Source organism: Chionomys nivalis, chromosome 1, assembly GCF_950005125.1.
Source record: "Chionomys nivalis chromosome 1, mChiNiv1.1, whole genome shotgun sequence".
Taxonomy (NCBI): domain Eukaryota; kingdom Metazoa; phylum Chordata; class Mammalia; order Rodentia; family Cricetidae; genus Chionomys; species Chionomys nivalis.
Genome location: NC_080086.1, coordinates 61,540,137 through 61,559,410, shown reverse-complemented (window position 1 = coordinate 61,559,410; position 19,274 = coordinate 61,540,137).

Sequence of the window (19,274 nt, the reverse complement as noted above, 5' to 3'; positions counted from 1 at the left end):
AAAAAAGGAAAAAAATCAAGTGCTGCCTGGGATACTGAGAAGGGGAATACCTCACCGTTGGTAGGAGTGTTATTAGAGCAGCCACAACGGAAAGCACTATGGAGAGGCCATTAAAAACCAAAAATAGCACAAACGTATGATCTAGCAGGCTCTCTGCTGCGTGCACATCCGCAGGAACAAAATCCTATCATCACAGAAACACCTGCACCCCCCAAACCTATCGGAGTACCAGTCTCAGCAGCCAACACAGACTCAACGGTGAGTCTGCTAATGGGTGAGTGGATATGGAAAATGTGGTGAGGGTCCAGAGAAGAATACATGCAGGAAAGTGCATCAGTCCTTTTCTGAAAGCAAAGCTCTGTGCTGGGAGAGATGTAAACACTGGAGACCCCAGCACCTGAGGGGATGATGAGCTTGAAGCAAGCTTGGGTTACACAGTAAGACCTGTCAGAAAGGAGGACAGAGAAAGGACATGCGTGTGTGTGTGTGTGTGTGTGTGTGTGTGTGTGTTGGGGGGGTGATATGTCATTTGTAGCAACCTGGGTGGAATTAGAGGTTGCTGAGTGACAAGTCCAGGTGACTGTGCTCCCCCTGTGTCTCATTTACCCACGTGCCTTCTTTGGTTGATTTTTTTTCTCCTTTGACAGGCTTTATGTCTCATTCTTGGAGGTATTCTAGATCAGAATGAAGAGGTTACCTTCAGAAATGGAGCTACTGCTCAGCCCTGTGATGGGGAGTACTCAGTACCTCAGAACACTGTGGTGATCATTTCAACAACGTAACTTGTTCCTACTGTTTGAGGACAAGTATATATAAACTAATTTTTGGTAATCTATTGCTTTTATTATACCAAGAAACTTTTGTTGTAGTTAGGTTTCTATTGCTGTGAGGAGGCACCATGAATATGGCAACTGTTATAAAGAAAGCATTTAACTGAGGGGACTCCCTTACAGTTCAGAGGTTCAGTCCATCCTGGCAGGGAGCATGGCGGCATATAGGCAGACATGATGCTGGAGCTGAGAGTTCTTATGTTTTCATAGGCAGGCAGCAGAAGGTCAACTGTTGTTACACTGAGTGAAGCTAGAGAAAAAGACCTCAAAGGCCAGACCAGTGGCACATTTCCAACAGAAGGTGTGGCCCAGATTAAAGGTGTGTCCTCCAACCTCGAGGTCTGGATTAAACTACGTGTCATTCAGCCTCCAACGAGGCCACATCTAATAATGCTACTCTCTGTGAGCTTATGGGGCCAAATACATTCAAACTACCAATTTCCACTTCCTGACCTCCATAAACCTTTAATGATATCATAACAAAATGTACATATCTCAACAATGTTTAAAAGTTCAAAGTGCCTTCTGAGATTCATATAATCTCTCAACTATAATCCCCTGTAAAGTCAAATCAAAAATCAGATCACATACTTCTAACGTATAATATACATTATCTACACAGGATATACATTACCATTTCAAAACATAGGAAAGGGAGCATAGTGGGAAATACTCCACCAAAGCAAGACCGAAATCAGCTGGGCAAACTCCAAACTCTGTGTCTCCACGTCTCACAGTGAAATGTTATCCACATCTCCAATTCCATTCAGCTTTGTTGACCGGAACCCATATCTTTCTCTAACCAGGGAGTGGCTGGTTCTACTCCCTGTTAGCACTCTCCTCGACAGGTATCCCATGACTCTGGCATCTCTTGGATAGTTTTTAATTACAAAATTCCAACTGCCCAATGACTGGAATCCTCTCGCGATCTTCTCCAGAGGACTTGGGTCATTTTCTGGCTCTGTCCTCTGCAGTACACATAGCTCATCTTCTAGGTTCTGGCTGGCCCCACCCCATTACTACTTCTGTTCCTGGTGGTCCTCCCTTGGTACTGACATCTCCAAAAGCCTGGAACCTTCTGCTGCAACTGGGCTGCATTTCCCCCAACAGCCTCTCATAGGATCTCATGGTACCAAGTCTCAACTTCATTGCATGATTGCTTCAGTCCTGGTCCTTCAGCTGCCACTGGGGCTGAACCTTCACCAATGGCCTCTCCTGGCCTTTCTCAGTGTCAAGCCTCAGCTGCTCTCCATGACCCCTTCATGCCTTCAAAACCAGTACCACCTGGGCGATGCCTGCACATTACCAAGTCCAGCTGCCAGCACAAGGTACAACCTTGGCTGTCCCTGGAACACAGCTTCTCTATGCTCTCAGGAAACTCTTTCCAGAAGATTTCATATCAGTGAGGCTAGTCTCTTCTTAATCACTACTAATTTCTCAACTCCAGCCAACAGCATCAAGAATCCCAGCAAAGCAAAATTTTGCTTTAGGAGTTCTGGTGTCTTGTTAATCACAGCTGATTTTTCAGCCCCAGCTAACCAGAATCACAGGATCTTAACTCCTTAACACTAAAGCCAGAACCACATGGCCAATGTTGGGGCTGGGATATGGCCTCCATGTTTAATTACATCCTCACCAGCTTTCAGTCTTTCACTGACTGAGCTTAGCTGTCCTTAACCTCGGGCTGCAGGCCAGGCTGACCTTGAATTCGGAGAGGTCTGCCAGCCTTTGCCCCCGGATTAAAGGTGTTACCAACATTGCCTGAGGCGACCACTCCTTTTATTACATTTCTTAATTTGTTTATCTCCTTGAACAGAGGGTTTAGCTCTGCCCCACTTTCTGGTACCATTTTTCTCCTCAAATATTTTATCTTGCTCAGCTTGCTCCTTTCATTATAAATCTTCATTAGAGTGACCACTAATATCCATACGACAGAGTCTATACTAGACTGTTTTGAGATTTCTTCTGCCAATGGAATTAATCCAAAACTCTTCACTTTGACCTCAGGCAGACTCTTCAGACAAGGGCAAAAAATTGTCACTTCCTTCACCAAAATATCACAAAAATGATTGCTCAGCAACATACTAAAATTATTCTCTGAAACTTCTTGAGCCAGCTCCTGACAGTTCGAATCATTGTCGGCACCATTGTCTTCCATGCTCCTACTAGTGTTCCACTGCTTTCCTAACCCAAAATACCAAAGTCCGAAATCCAATCCAAACAAAAGCATGGTCAGGCAGGCCTATCACAGCAACACCTCAGAAGCTGAGATCAACTTCTGTCTCAGTTAAGTTTCTATTCTTGTGAAGAGACACCATGACCACAGCAACTCTTATAAAGAAAACATTTAACAGAGGGGCTTGCTTACAAATCAGATGTTCAGTCCATCTTGGTGGGGAGCATGGCGACATTCAGGCAGATGTGGTGCTGAAGCTGAGAGTCCTTACATCTTCATAGGCAGGCAACAGGAAATCAACTGACTGTCACACTGAGAAAAGCTTGAGACCTCAAAGCTCACACCCGCAAGCCTTCCAACAGAAGGTGTGACCCAGATTGAAAGGTGTGCCCTCCAACCTCAAGGTCATCCAGCCTCCACCAACAAGACCGCACTTCCTCCAAACAGGTCACACCTCTTAATAGTGCCACTTCCTATGAGCTTATGGAGGTCAAATAAATCAAGCTACTACAACTTTGTACATTTATTCTGAAGTATGTATATTTGTTGAAGGGGCTTATATGTATCCATTTGACCAAGTTACTAAAGCATGAATCAAGTCTTGCTCACCTGGAATTAATTGCTTAATCTCTGTTAGTTAAAGACTTGTACAGAGCATAGGCTTATTCAGGTCTGTATTACTCCTTGTGTTTTTGAGAGCTTTGCAAATCACAGGTGTATTAAAATCTATTCATTCTGGGACTGGAGACAGGGCTCAGCAGTTAAGAACACTCGTTGCTTTTGCAGAGGGCCTAGGTTCAATCCCCAGCACCCACAGGGCCCCTCCCAAGCATCTTAACTCCCATTCCCCATTCCAATGACACCTTCTTCTGGACTCTACAGGCACTCTATTCTATGCATGTGATACACAAATATATTGCAGGCAAAACAACGATACACATAGAATAAAATAACTTTTAAAGTAGCAACAATACGCACCAGTCCTTTTCTGCACCTCCTAGGCATTGTTTTGCATGACTAACTTGTTACCTCCCACAGTCTACCAGTATAGTGAGCGACATTGACTCACTCTAGCCATGCTGAGATGAACTAAACAAAGGGTTTTATTTTGTAATGTATCTTTCATCATATTTGTTGACATGCCGTTTATAATATTTTACATACTGTAAAAATAACCTAGTTGTGTTTTCTTGTCTTACCAGTTTTGAATTCAAAGAAAATAATAACTTTAAGAAATAACTTTTTTATAAAATGAAGTAAATTTCACTTTTCTTCTTTTGGGAAAAAAGTTACCATCAAGTGTGTTTAGGAGAGAGTTTGGGAAATTAGCCTATAAAGCTGTCCATGGCTGGGATGTTTGAAGACTAGTAAGAGGCTATGCATGCTAGCCTCCGTCAACTTGACACAACCCGGAGTCACGTAGGAAAAGGAAACCTCAGTGGAGGAATTGCCTCCACCAGGCTGGCCTGTAGGCAAATCTGTGCAGCATTTTCTTGATTAATCATTGACACAGGGGTCCCAGCATGCTGTGGGTGGTGCCATTCCTGGGCCATTGGTTTGTATTTGTGTAAGAAAGGAGGCTGAGCAAGACCGGAGGAGCAAGCCAGTAAGCAGCACTCCTCCGTGGTCTCTGCATCAGTTCCTGCCTCTAGGATCCTCCTTAAATTCCTTCTCTAGCTTCCCTTGAAAAAGGACTGTAAAGGGTAAGATTAAATAAACCCTTTCCTCCCCACAATGCTTTTGGTCAGTGTTTTATCACAGCAATAGAAAAGCAAACTAAAAGAGGAGCCATTCTTTTGCTTTTATGTTTACTTGCAAGTTAGTCATTCTGGATTTCTTTTTTATAAGTGTATACACAGGATTTTGTTATTTTTTTTGGTTTGTTTTTATTTTATGTATATGAGTGTTTGCCTGCATATATGTATGTGTACAACATGTGTGAAATGTCCAGTGTGGTCAGAAGAGAGTATTAGATCCCCTGGAACTAAAGTTAGAGGCAGTTGTGAGCCACCCTGTGGGTGCTAGGAATCAAAGCCAAGTCCTCTGGAAGAGTAATCAGTGATCTTAACTGCTGAGCTCTCTCTGGTCCAGTGGATTTCTTTTGTAGTTGCAGTGCTTATTTTCATTAATGTCAAGGTGTGGAGGTTTGATTAAGAACAGTCCTCATAGGCTCATATATTTGAATGCTTGGTCCCCAGTTGGCTGGACTGTTTGTTAGGAAGGATTAAGAGGCATGGCCTTGTTGGAGAAGTTGTGTCACTAGGGATTGACTTTGAGGTTTCAAAAGCCTAAGCCAGGCCCACTGTCTCGTTTCCTGGAACTTGCAGATTAGTTGTGAGCCCTCAGTTACTGCTTCCTGCCTTCCACCATGCCCTGAATCGTGTTTGTCTTCGTCAGGGTTTCCATTGGTGCAAAGAGACACCATGACCATGATAGCTCTTATAAAGGAAACATTTAATTGGGGCAGGGTTGCAGGGTTACATTGCAGAAGTTTAGTTCCTTATCGTCATGGTGAGAGGCATGATGGCACGCGGGCAGACATGGTGCTGGAGAAGTAGCTGAGAGTTCTATATCCAGATTCAAAGTCAGAGGGGGGAAGAGACCCACTGGGTCTGGCTTGAGTATTTGAAACCCCAAAGCCCATCCCTGGGGAAACATTTACTCTAATAGGGCCACACCTCCTAATGCTACTTCCTAAGCATTCAAATATATGAGTCTGTAGGGGCCATTCTTATTGAAACTACCATAGTGATGGCCATGGACTAATCCTCTGAAACTGTAAGCACGCCCTTCATTGAATAATTAAATGCTTTTTCTTTAAGCTGCCCTGATCCTGGTGTCTCTTCACAGCTATAGAGCAGTAAGTTCTCTTCTTCTTTTTTTCCCTCTTTTTGCACTGGAACCGGGTGTCATGTGGGCCTCAGGCAAGCTCTTTGCCATTTTAATGTTTCTTAATCAGACTTCTTAATATTTTGTCTAACTTCCTGGTTCAACCAAATAGTGTTCGCTGGGTTTTTTTTTTTTCAGATTATATTCTAATTGTGAGTGTGGAGGTATGTGTCTGTGCCTGCCTGTGTCTGTGTGGGGTTATTGCCCTGGAGCTGGAGTTACAGGTGCCTGTGAGCTGCCTGACAGGTGCTGGGAACTGAACTTGGGCATCCTTCACAACCCTTGGCCTCTTAAGCACTGAGCCATATCTCCAGCACCTGCTGGTGGTTGATTTTTGTTTGGTTTTGGGTTTTTTTTTGGGGGGGGGGAGTTGTTCTTAACTTTTCTTTATTCTTTTGTTAGTCTGTGTTCACACAATCCCTTTGTTTTGTTTGCTTTTATTTCCCCAGATTTTGTCCCCCTTTTCTAGCACAGTTGAATGTGTAGTGCTCCTCTCTCTCTCTCTCTCTCTCTCTCTGTCTCTCTCTCTCTCTCTCTCTCTCTCTCTCTCTCTGCTTTAGGATGACTCTAAAGCTATGCATTTTCTGGAGAGCACATACTGTTTAAATTTGTCCCCTTGTTCCCCAAACCACCATCTCTGCAGGGCGCAGGAACTCCTGGTGAGACCAGCTTCCCCCAGCTTTGTTGTGTTGTAGTAGCTGCTTGGACCAGGTTTCCCTGAGTACTGTGCCCTGAGCTGCCCTTTGCTGCAGCTTCTCCCTGTCCACCTGTTAACATGTACACACAGCACCACTCCTGCTTTGTGTACCACAGTGACTCTTCAGGTCACCCTACACTCAGACATGGCCCCAAGCAATTGAGCCTCACTATGCAAGTCTGGGAAGACCTGGGGAAACCAAATCAAGCTGGCATCTGTGTGGCCATAGTTCATTTGAGTCAAGTAAAACCTTGTTTTTCTGACAGTTGGAATGTGGTCTTGCTGTGTCCTGCTTTCTGTGGTCTCACCTTGACTTGGCTGAACTTGGCTTTCTGTGAGATGGTTCATGTCTAATGAAAGGCCAGCACCACTCCATGGCAAGCTCTAGCTGGCTTCCCAGTGGCAGGAGCTACCCTTTTCTCTGCTCCCAAGGCATCATGGGAAATCTCCTCATGGCAGTTTCTAAATCTCTAGATGGTCTGCTTAGACCCTGGTGGGGCTCCACATAGCTGCCCTTCATCCAGCTTGAATAGTGTCTGAGGGTTTCTATTGCTGTGAAGAGACACCATGTCTACAACAGCGCTTATAAAGGAAATCATTTAATGAGGCTTCCTTACAGGTTCAAAGGTTTAGTTCACTGTCATCGTTGCAGGAACCATGGTGGTGTGCAGGCAGACATGGTGCTTGAGAAGGAACTGAGAGTCTCCATCTGGATTGGGCAGCAGCAGGACTGAGCCACTGGTTCTGGCCTGAGCTTCTGAAACCTAAGCCTACCCCCAGTTGACACACTTTTTCTGACAAGTCCCACTCTGAAGTCACTCCCTGTGAGTCTGTGGAGTTCATTTCCATCCGACCACCACAGATATCTATGAGCCTCCCCTTCCTGGTGGAAGGCCCATCACTCATCCTGGACATGGTGATCACAGAGGACAGGACATTGGTGGCCCCTCTTTTCCAGATGAATAGTTGAGGACCCTGCTTGCTGCTCTGACTCAGGTGACTGAGCCTCACAGAAGGTGTCGATGCTCATGCCCAATGTACATACTGTTCCTGGGTTTCAGCTGTGTCCCCCTCCCCACTCCCTGTTCTCCTTTCTTTGCTAGGCCTCCTGGTACCCTTGGCTCCCAAAAATGTCTTTCCCTAACCTGCCCTCCCAATACCAATACTGCTAATGCTAGCAAGTGCTGACATTAAGATTACCATGTGCCTGAGGCTACAAATTGCCCCTGAGTTTGCATCCTAGCGTTACTAGGCAGGTGGCAATCTCATGGCCACATTGTAGATGGAAAGTCTGCCAGATGTGACTAGATGCTTTGGAACTGGGCCAGCTGTGTGAAGTTCCACACTCATCCTGAGGGCCAGTCCAACCATCACCCCAGGGAAACCCCTCACACCTCATCTTACTCCAGCCCAGCACCTGACCCTCCTCCATATTTCTTATACAATCTACCACCTGCCCTAGAGGCACCAGCTTTGGGTGCATCTTCCCCCACTCTTGTGGTTTAAATGACTTTAAGCCTCTGATGAGGGGTACAAGCATATGGCAGGCACAATGGCAGGAGGTAAAGCCTGGCATGGAGGTTCTTTGACCCATGTGAGATAAGAGCGTGGAAGAGGCTCACTCTTGCTGCTGGAGAAGTAGGCACACGGGGTGGAAGTTTCCAGCCAGGCTGGTGACCAAGGCTGAGATTTCTGTGGGTCTTGTGGGCCATGTTAGTTAGTCAACTGCAGAACCCAAACTAGATCAAGGGCCTGGTCCTTCTCTCAGGACCCAGCCCTAGGATGGTAAGTCAGGAGTAGCAGACAACCACTGTGACAAGCACCGTGTTCTTGGAGGGCAAGCCCATATGAAACTAGAGATCTCGGACACTTCAGTAGTGACAGCATGTGCCTGTAAGCTGCTTCTTGCAACACCCCAGGGGTGCTGACTGGCTGACTTATTTTCCAGGAAGTAAGCTCTGGTCCCCAGTTTTCATCTCATGAAAAAAGTTACACTGCAAAGTGGCTGCCCCTTGCCCTCCATCTATTTATAAGCCAGAGGTGTGAGAGATGTAGGGAAGGACTCCAGGGGTAGGACTGGCAACTTGTTCAGCGGTGGCACATTGGGAAGCAGCTTTGTGGACAGGCCAGCACACCAGTGCTTCTTGCCTTGGACACTGAATCTCCTGTTTGCCAGTGGTGGGAAAGAGGCAGCTGGTTGATGCTGGCCAGGAGGATGCTGGAACACCAGCATCCATCTGAAGCACTTTGCACAGACTAGAACCTCTTACATCTTTCCAGCCTCCCAACAGAAGTGGGAACTACTTGTCTTGCTGGAGTAGGCTCAGCAGCTTGCTTCCACCTGTAGCAAGGAGCCTATCCTATAGTTGGCTCTAAGATACTCCTGGATGAGGCAAGCGATGAGTCCATTGGTTATTCTCACTATAATTGTTTTGTGATAATATCTACCAAGAAGAACCTAGTGGCAGGCAGGACCACATTGGCTGGGAGAGGGATGCAAGTTGGGACAGAAAAACTATGCATTATCCGTTAGAGACAGGACAGTTATGGAGACTGTGGTATCCAGGCAGATGCTTGAGCCTTCATCAAGATCAGGGGTCAACTGGAGTCAGCCACAGCTCCTGCCGTCCTCCAGAAGGGCCTCTGCAGGAACAATAAAGCACCTGTCACTCACTCGCCAGGATGGCCTCCTCGAGACCGTTGGCCTGGACAGGATTGATGGCTGCCCTGTCCTGACAGCAATGCTTTCTCTAAGAGCTGCACCAAAAGGCATGTCGCTGTGTACCAAGCAGGAAACCTTGGGACACGGAAGACTGCTTTCCACACCTCACCCTTCAGCTGGCTGGATTCTCAGGGATATCCCTAGGCTGTTGGGGCCAGGCAGCAGAGACTTCAAGAGCTCTGAGATCTAGCATAGTCCCCTCTGTAAGTGAGGCCACTCCAGTGAGACAGGGCTCCTGGGAGTTCAAACTGCCCACTCAGTGCTGGGTCCACACAATGACATCCACAAAAGCAATGCAGGGAACAGAGAGCTAGTAAGAACAGAAAAGTCTCATTTAGTGTGCCCATGGGACAAGTGGGACAGGAGTTGACAGCAGGCCCTGGGGGCTGGAGTGTGGCACTGTGGTGCAAGCTTGCCTAGCACACACCAAGCCCTGGATTCCATCGCCTGCCCTGAACAATGGCAATCAGACTCTTGAGAAAATGCTGGGGGTGGAAATGGGGAGTTTTGAAGTCCTGAACAGCAGGAGACGGAGAATTAATGAGCCAGGAGACGAGGCTGAGCTGTCGCTTAGAAAGCAGGAGGAAAGGCCAGCTAAGAGGTGTGAAGACCAGAGCCCCCACATCTGGATGCTGGAGTCTCAAGGGAAGACAGAAAATCCTCAGAGAAGCAGCATCTGAACACATCGTGACCTACATTTCCCAGAATTAAAGTCACTTTAAAGATAGAAAAACACAGAAAAGAAGAGAAAAGCAAACCCCTGCCATCTGGACCCACAGTGAGATGGAACGCCTTCCAATAGAAGGAACTTCCAAAGATTCCCAGGAGGGAGGCTGGTGGGAGGCAGGGATAGTCCACCCAGGGGAGGCAAAGTGTTGTGGTTCCACAGTTCTCCACCCTGCTATCCTGGATGGTCATAGGAACGTAAAAGGACAGGTGGGTACCATGTGACAAAACTAAGCCATCCGAACTGACAAGATACAGTATGAACCAGCAGGTGTCACATGTCAGAGAATTGACCTGTCAGTGCAGCCAGGCTCATTGATTACAGAAAAGGAAGCCTGCTCTCTCTCATGAAGCCCTGAGCATACTTGCAGCCCTGGGTCACGTCTTACAGGTCTGATCTCTGTGGGTCTGAAGTGTCTTTTTTTACTGTTGTGAACATCCACTGTCTCTGTCTTCATGATCATCTAATGCAACCCAGGCATCACCAGACTTCCAGTACCAATGAGGCAGAGGTTCTGAGCTCATCGTATCTCCTGCTAAATGAGCCAGGAGGAAGCCCAGGGTGTCACCTGTAGAGAAGACAGCATGGGGAAAGGGCAGCAGAAGACCCCCATGATGGGGTGGTGACTTCTCTGAGTATGTCCTGGGCAGCATGCTGAGGAAGTCTGTAATAACCAGAAATATAAAAAAATATCAATAATGGAAAGAAAAAATTAAAGCCTCTTGTTTCTGGCCATGGGACTAGGAAATGGGCAGAAAAGCAGAAAACCTGAAAACAATTATTAATAATTGCTCGCCAGACACAACAGAAAACTGTGGTTTCAGCCCATAGGCAGAGGGGAACCCAGACCTCCACCCTTGCCTGGCTCTAAAGAGGTGCTGGAGATGAGTGAGAAGCCTGGGATGTTGCTGGAGACCACGTGGAAATCCTAGGCGTCCATCCACTATGCTTCTTTCCACCCATGTCAGAGACGCCTGGGGGAGAACCAGAGGTTCTCTGTCATTCAGAAGAGCCCATCTGGGGAGCTTTGCAGGGTTTTCATCCATCTCTGTGGAGGTCTGTGGGAAGGCTGAACCCTCACACTCTTCTCCACCTGCACCCCCAGCAGGCTAAACATGTAGACCTCCATCCCCTCTCAGAAGTCACTGGCCACATCTGGAATGGAGGAGTCTGGGGAAAAAACAGGTTTAAATATAACCAGTCTCATAACACAACACCCAAATGTGCACCAAGTCACAAAGACCATGTGGAACTGAGGACCTGGAAAACCTCAACTTCAATAAGCTATAGCCAATAGAGGCCAGCGCTGAGCAGACCTCAATGCCAGAATCACCTTAAGTTATTCCCTTTGGAACTGGGATACAGCTCAGCTCAGCGACACAGCACTTGCAGGGGCATATGAAAGACCAAGTTCCATCACCAACACCCCTCAATTCAGTAATTTATTAATAAACCCATGAAGGATTCTTCAATGAAATAAACAAAATAGAAATCTTAGTAAAAATAAATACCACAAATAGTCAACAGATGCTTGAATTGTGTGTGTGTGTGTGTGTGTGTGTGTGTGTGTGTGTTTTGAGTGGGGTTGGGAGAATACACCCATGAACACCATGAGTTTGCTGGAGATACTTGTCTCCTTCCAACATGTGGGCTCCAGAGGATTGAACTCAGGTTCTCAATCTTGACAGCAAATGCTTTCAAGTGCTGAGTCATCTCATCAGTCCAAAGACCTTCAGAACTGAAAACCACAGTATGGGACAATTTACAGTTCAAATAGACTCAGCTAAATGAAGAAAACTTAGACTTAGTGAACTTAAAGACAATAGAAAGTTCTCAGTCTGAACACAGAGTGAGGGAAAAAAATAAAAGAATCTTTGGGATCTGTGGATCTCTAAGTAGAGTTTCAGTTGGGTCAGAGAAGACCTAGGAGAGTGGACTGGCAAAAAGAAGCCAAAGGAATTTCTCAAACTTGGCCAAAAACATGTGAAAATTCACAGTATCGAGGGGGGAAGCCTCTCATCGGAAGCTGTGGAAGGCTGGGAGGAAATGGAATCGTGTCTTTTACATACTGAAGGAAAAGGTCAACTCACCCATGAGAGGAGAGCAAGATGTCCTCAGACGAGGAAAACCCAGAGGCTATCAGCAGCAGGTGATCCCTCCTAGGATGGCAAAGGGCTTGAAGGAAGAGCTAAGCTGGAGGAGCTGAGGCACCAGACTGCTGTGAGTTTAAGGCCAGACAGCTGGGAGGTGTGACACTGTCTGATGTGACTCCCATGTATGTAGAGAGAACAATCAGGAGACTATCTGAAATGGAGGACTGCTGAGGTTTTAGACTGTGATTTGAATCCTGGGTCCCCAGCTAGTGGCACTGTTTGGGGATGTTTAAGGGGTGTGGCCTTGCTGGAGGACATATGTCACTGGGGGATGAGCCTTGAGAATAACCAGCCCCTCCCAGTTTGCTCTCTATTCATGCATGTGGTTGAGGAAAGCTCTCTCAGCTCAATGTTCCTGCTACCATGCCTTCCCCATGGTGGACTCTTGTCTCTCTGGGACCACAAGCCAAAATAAACTCCTCCCATAAATCCCTTTGGTCCTGGTATTTTATCAAATCAACAAGAAAGAAATGCAGACCTTATTTTAATAATACAGACATGACAATAAATAAGAATATAGACATATCTCCAAAAAATAGCACTAGAGAACACATGGTTCTGTTCTGTTCAATCCTGAGGTTGTCTCCATGAGCACAAGGACACATGCACCTTCTTACATGTGTGCACACCTGTACACACACAAGTCAATGCAGAGATACACTGAGGACCCTGTAGCTCAGCCTAAATGGGCTTCTTTAAAATATCCAGGCAAACTGTGGGAAAGCAAACAAAGCATGAAACAAAAAAAAAAAATCAAAAAATCAGACAGGACCTCTGGGGTGGAGTACCAGCTCTAGGTTCCACCCTCAGTACTGAAGGAAGAAGATGAAGAAGAAAGGAGGAGGAGGAAGAAGAAAGCAGAGCTGAGCCCCACGGTAAACATGGCATGCTGGGTTTTCACCTGAGGGAACAAGAGCATGAGGATGGTGGGACATGGACATGGAGGGAGTACTCAAGACCTCTATGGTGAACATACTTCTGAACCCTGGTTAAAGTGTGACACAGGCTGCAAATAAGATCCGGTGACACAGACCACCCAACAAACTGTGCTGCCAGTCCCAGCTCCTGCCTCCATAGTACATGGAGATGGGCAGACAAGATAAGATGTCACCACTGGGGGGAAATGAGATCGCTCTGCCGTCTATACAATTTCCTGGGAACCCACAATAATTACACATTTGAAAGAGTCCCAGATTGTAACTGACAAGCCTACTTGAAGAGGCCAATACACTCTTGTCATACAAAGGAGAAATAAAGCGCGTTTCCCAAGGCTTGAGATGTGGCTCGGTTGGTAAGGCATGTGCCTGACGTGCTTCTGTGCTGGGGTCATTCCTCAGCACCACACAAAAGCAGTGTGGTGATGCAGGCTTGTCACCCCAGCCCTGGAACACTGGAGGCAGGAGGATAAGCTGCTCAAGGTCAACCCTGGCTACACAGCAAGCTAAAGGCCAGCCTGGGCTACATGACATCTGGTCTTTAAAACAACAACAAAAGTATTTCCTGGCTGATGAGATGGCTCACCAAGAAAAGGGACTCTCTCTGTCACCAGTCTCTGGAATACACGTGGTAGAAGGAGAGTACCGACTCTGGCATGCTATGCTTGCTCCCTCCCCTACACCACACACACACACACACACACACACACACACACACGAGATGAATAAATAGTAAAAGTGTGTCTTTAAGTAAACATATGGGCATGACACCCTAGAAACCATGAAGCCATGCCATCAAAGCTTATGCTACCTCTACTAATAATTCTGGATTTGAGAACTAAAGTCAGTGCCTTTCCATACCAAGAAAAAAAAAAACAAGAAAACTAGGAAATAGAGGTCACATTGGCCAGTGTTCAGTGTGTTTACATGTAAAATGAGTTCTCATCTAGGCTTCAATGGCTACAGAGAAGTTTTCACCTCTATGCACGTCTGAAGGACAGACGCATTGGCACATCAAGGACAGCTCTCCCCAGGGAGGAACGGCCGCCTGCTGGAGCTCACCCAGCCTCTGTAGTCCCTGCCCACTCTTCAAATATCACACGGATCAGCAAAGTCTCTGAGTGCTTTCAGATGTATCGGGTAGGAGCATCAGTTCCACAGCCCCTTTGCTATGACGGAAGCCAGAAGCGAGGCTCCGCCGGGGACACAGCATCCTTCTGTCTCGCCAGTGTGTAGTCAGCCACCATCACTGCTTGCTTCTTGGCCTACCTCCAGGTGTGCAGGGACATTGATTTCCAACTCTGTGCTCCTGTCCCAAACCTCTTGTTCTCTAATTGTTCTCAACCACTTGTTCCCAGAGCCCTCCATAGATCTTGTCATTAACAATAATGGTGTCCATTCCTAAGTGACATTAAGACACTCCCTCCACACTGTCCTCCAAGATCCCTTTATCTAGGACCCTCCATTCTAATGATTTCTTGACCAGTTAAAAACTCCATTTAAAGTCAGGTGTGGTGGTGCATACCTGCAATCCCCCTTTGGAAGGCTGAGGCAGGAGGACTACTAACTACAGAGTAAGATATTGTCTCCAAATAAAATGCAAACTGCCTGTTTGATCAAACCTCCCATCTTCCCATCATCCCTGACCCTGCTCAGGTCTTCATGGCTCTCTATCTCATGACGCAGCTATCTTGTCATTTGTGTTTCTCTGTTGAATCCTGGCTGACTTGGAACTCTCTCTGTAGATCAGGGTGGCCTTGAACTCAGATCGGTCTGCCTCTGTTTTCTGAGTTCCTGGAATTAAAGGTGTGTTCCACCATAGCCCAAGTGACCCATCATTCTTGCCCTACATATCTCTTTCTCTCTTTAGCTTTCCTGGAAAAATCTAGTCCTGCTGAAATTACCCGGTGCAAGCGAGAAGGAAACACAGAACACGCAACAAACCCACTTAGGAGTTTATTAGAGGGGGTGTGTACAGACCTGGGGAACCGGATTAGGAGTTTATTAGAGGGGGTGTGTACAGACCTGGGGAACCGGAGTGCAGAGAGAGAGAAGAAGATAGCATGTCCAGCTTTTTGAAAGCTGCCTGGCGCATGTGCACAGGGGGTTGGCATGACTACGCCATACGCAGATGACGGGCTCACACATGCGTGCAAGGGTTTAGCTGAGTCATATGTGGATGGGACCACACATGCACACACTTGGGTCATGTGGGGGCCCTTTAACATTCAGGCACTTGCCTGAGGGCTTGTCTGCATGTGCATGGCTCTAGAACCCAGAAGTTCAGCCTTATTTGTGGCTGAATAATTACACCTGCCAAACCCAGTTCTCCCTGCATTCTATTCATTCTCCCAAGGAGGAACTGAGTTCAGCAGAAGTCTCCCATCATGCCATGCACTATCATCCTGAACTTCCTTGAAGTTCTGTCTTAGTTACAGTTTATATTGCTGTGATAAAACAACATGACCAAAAGCAACCTGAGGAGGAAAGGGTTGCCAACTTACAACTGTCAGGTCATGTTCCATCATTGGAGGAAGTCAGGGCAGGAACTCAAGGTAGGAACCTGGAGGCTGGAACTGAAGTGGAAGCCATGGAAGAGTGCTGCTTACTGGCTTGTTCATCATGGCTTGCTCATCCTGCTTTCTTATAGCACCAGAAACCAGCACAGGAGGGGCGGGCACCACTCATAGTGGCTGGGGTATCATGCAGCAATCACCAATTAAGAAGATTCGCTACAGGCTTGCCCACAGGTTAATCTGATGAGAACATTTTCTGTATTGAAGTTTCTTCTAAAATAACTCTAGCTGGTGTCAAATTGACATTACTCTAACCAGGTCAGGCATTTGTGGAGGTCTGAATGAGAGTGGCCCCCAAGGCTCAGATGTTTGAACACTTGGTCCCCAGTCGGTGGCCTATTGGGGAGATTTGAAAGGTGGGTGTGCAGCCTTGCTAGAGGAAGCATATCGCTGGGGGGTGGGCTTTGAGTGTTGAAAGGCTCATGGCATTCACAGTTCATTCTCCCTGCTTCCTACTGTAGTTCAAACTGTGGTCTCTCAACTTCCTGTTCCAACAACCTCTCTCTAATTACGCCATCAGAGACTTTTGCCCCTCAGGAATTATAAGCCCCAAGTAAAGGGAGGTTTTTTTTTTTTCTACAAGTTGCCTAGGCCACAGTGTCTTATAGCAACAGTAAAGAAACTAATATAAGAAATCACTTAAAATCACTTACATATACTAGAATGGCATGAAGAATTCACAATCCCAAACATAACTAAAAGACAAACAAAGGTCTCAGGAAGCCCAAGCAGCTGGCGAGGAGGATTTGAAATGGATGATCACATTGCCCCTGTGCTAATAGAGACAAAAATGATGCTCCAAGAAGAACAACAGACCAAACCAAAGACTGCTGATGGAGGGGAAGAAATGGAGGCCATTTAGAGGGGACTGGTGGCTCTTCAAAGAACAATTAAGGACAACTTCCAATGACTATAATGACTGCACCAACACTGGATAAGGGACATGCAGAGGTCTGCTTGACACTATTATGTGGATATTGATAACATAGCCACAACTACAAAATCTGGAAGGGGAAGAGGGATGCATGAAACCGAGAGCAATACAGCACTTACCTCATATGAGCCAAACAGGCAAAGACTGAGTTTCATTTAATCTAAAAACAAAGTGTGATACCAAGCAAAACAGCACACGCCTTTAATCCCAGCACTCAAGACAACACAGGCAAACGGATCCCTAGGTTCAAAACCAGCCTGGTCTGTAAACTTAGTTCCAAGAGAGACAGGGCTATCTATTCGGAGAGACTCTGTCTCAAAGCAATTTACCAGTAGCTATACCAATCTCGTTGAATGGGTTGGTGTATCCTGTGATACTCCAGCTGGTCCAGCCTCCCTCCCCTTTGCTTCCCTGTGCTTATTCACTGTTGAAAGAATTCAGACCAGATACAGAATGTGGGTAAGAGACCAGGAGTTGATTGTAGCATGAAGTGTGGTGTTATCTCCACGAGTGACTGTGGACTGTGGTGAGAGTCCTGCCCTACAGGAAAGGCAGGTTCACACTATTCATATGAATGTGTCAGAAAACTGATACTGGGATTGGAGTAGTGACCCTGCCAAAGTGGAAACAAAAATGTAATCTACCAACATCCATATTTCTGGGAACATCTCTAGAGTAAAGGTGGTTCCCTTGTTCTTTGCCTTCTATAATTTCAATACCGGCTAACAAAATCACCTAGGAGAAAGACTCCCTAAACCCCAGTGTAGTCACCAGCCAACCAATAAAGTCTTTATACAGGCTTGAATCCATGACCAAGGCTCTACACCAGTGGAACCCTCGCAATGGTCTTCCAGGTGGGTAGCAGAGATTAATGAAATGGTTTCCTTTGGACAAGGAGGTTGCATCAAGACATAGGAGGGGGGATCGGGTTGGACAGCAAGGAATTATGACCCAGAATCTTGGGGCTACAGAGGCTAGACACTGGCTGAAGAGACTAGTTACCTTCCAGGAAATACCTGGGGATCTGATCAAGTGATCAGGGTTCAAAGAGTCAATATTACAGGCCGTGCCTTGAGGCATGGAGTGGTTGAGTCCTGGGGTTGGGCCTTGACTTCTTGGGTCAGGGAAAGAGACGGAGGAAGGAGTTCTGGGTTGAGAGGTGGTGGATTGCCCCACTGATTAAAGCCAGAGCCCTGTTCTGATGGAGGGTCTGCCAGTGGGCCTCTCTGTGGGGCTTCAGCTGACTTAGAGTGAGCTAGTCTTCTTGCTTGGAGATAGTGGCTGAATGTGTCCAAGGTCACAGAGAGAGACCAAGAGGAATCAGAGTGCAGGAGTCCCATGAAACAAGGAAATGCATCTGCCTCCATGGCAGCAGGGTACTGACTCTTGACTTGGCCATAAGAGCTGGTGACATCCCATGTCCAAATTGAGGGCACAGGAAGAGGCTGCCACAGCCAGAGGTGACCCACCATGAACACCCATTTAGAAATTATGGGGCATGGGAAGACTTCTGGCAAGATTTCCATACTAGCCCAGGAGATAAAAGGAGCCCACCTGACGGGCCACAAGACCCTGTAGGTCATAGGTTGGCTAATGCTAAATCCATAGAAAGAAGGCACGGTGACAGAGGAGTGAAGGCACCATTGGACACAACCAGCTCGTGACACATGCATTCATCCATCCCACTTGAGAACCTTCTTTCCCATTCAGGGGTTGGCAAACACTTTCCAGACAGGACTCTGCTCGTGATGACCATGTGGGGAAGACAGGCAGAGAGCTATGAGAACAGCGAGGAGAAGACAGGACAAGAAGAGAAGTGGGCAAGGGAAAAGCTGTAGAGGAAGCAAGACTCGGATCCAGAGGCTGTGGCGTGGGGTGGGCATATGGCACTGAGGGTGAAAGTCACTAGAAGTAACTGAGCACAACTGTGTAGCAGCTATTGGATACCTCTGTTTGGGTTTATCAATGAAACAGACGATGCCACTGGTGAGCCAGAGGATCCCAAACCAAATTTCTAACCAAAGTGTACAGTAAATTCCAGGATCAGTCTGTTCCCCCATGGGATCTTTCCATGTCAGTCAGAAGAAACCTGACTGGGCACCAGTTTTGAGTGAGGCATACCAAAATGTTCAAACTACAGCATGGTGGCAAGTGCCATAGGCCGAACTAGAAGCTGCTCTAAGTTCCCATCTGATGTAGGTAGGTCTTCTATCTATCTATTGCTTTCATTGGTTAATTAATAAAGAAAACTGCTTGGCCTGATAGGTCAGAACATAGGTAGGCGGGGAAGACAGAACAGAATGCTGGGAGTAAAAAGGCAGTGAGGCAGTCGCGATGAAGCTCGGGCCCAAGATGGACGTAGGTTAGTATCTTCCCGGTGAGCCACCACCTTGTGGTGCTACACACATTAATAGATATGGGTTAATCAAAATGTGAGAGTTAGCCAGTAAGAGACTAGAGCTAATGGGCCAGGCAGTGTTTAAATGAATACAATTTGTGTGTTGTTATTTCGGGGCATAAGCTAGCCAGGCGGCCAGGAGCCGGGTGGCAGGAATGCAGCCCGCTGCTCCTTCTACACCCATCCTGGAGTTGCATTAGCAAGGAAGCCTGGTAGATGTAGAAACACACTTTTAAA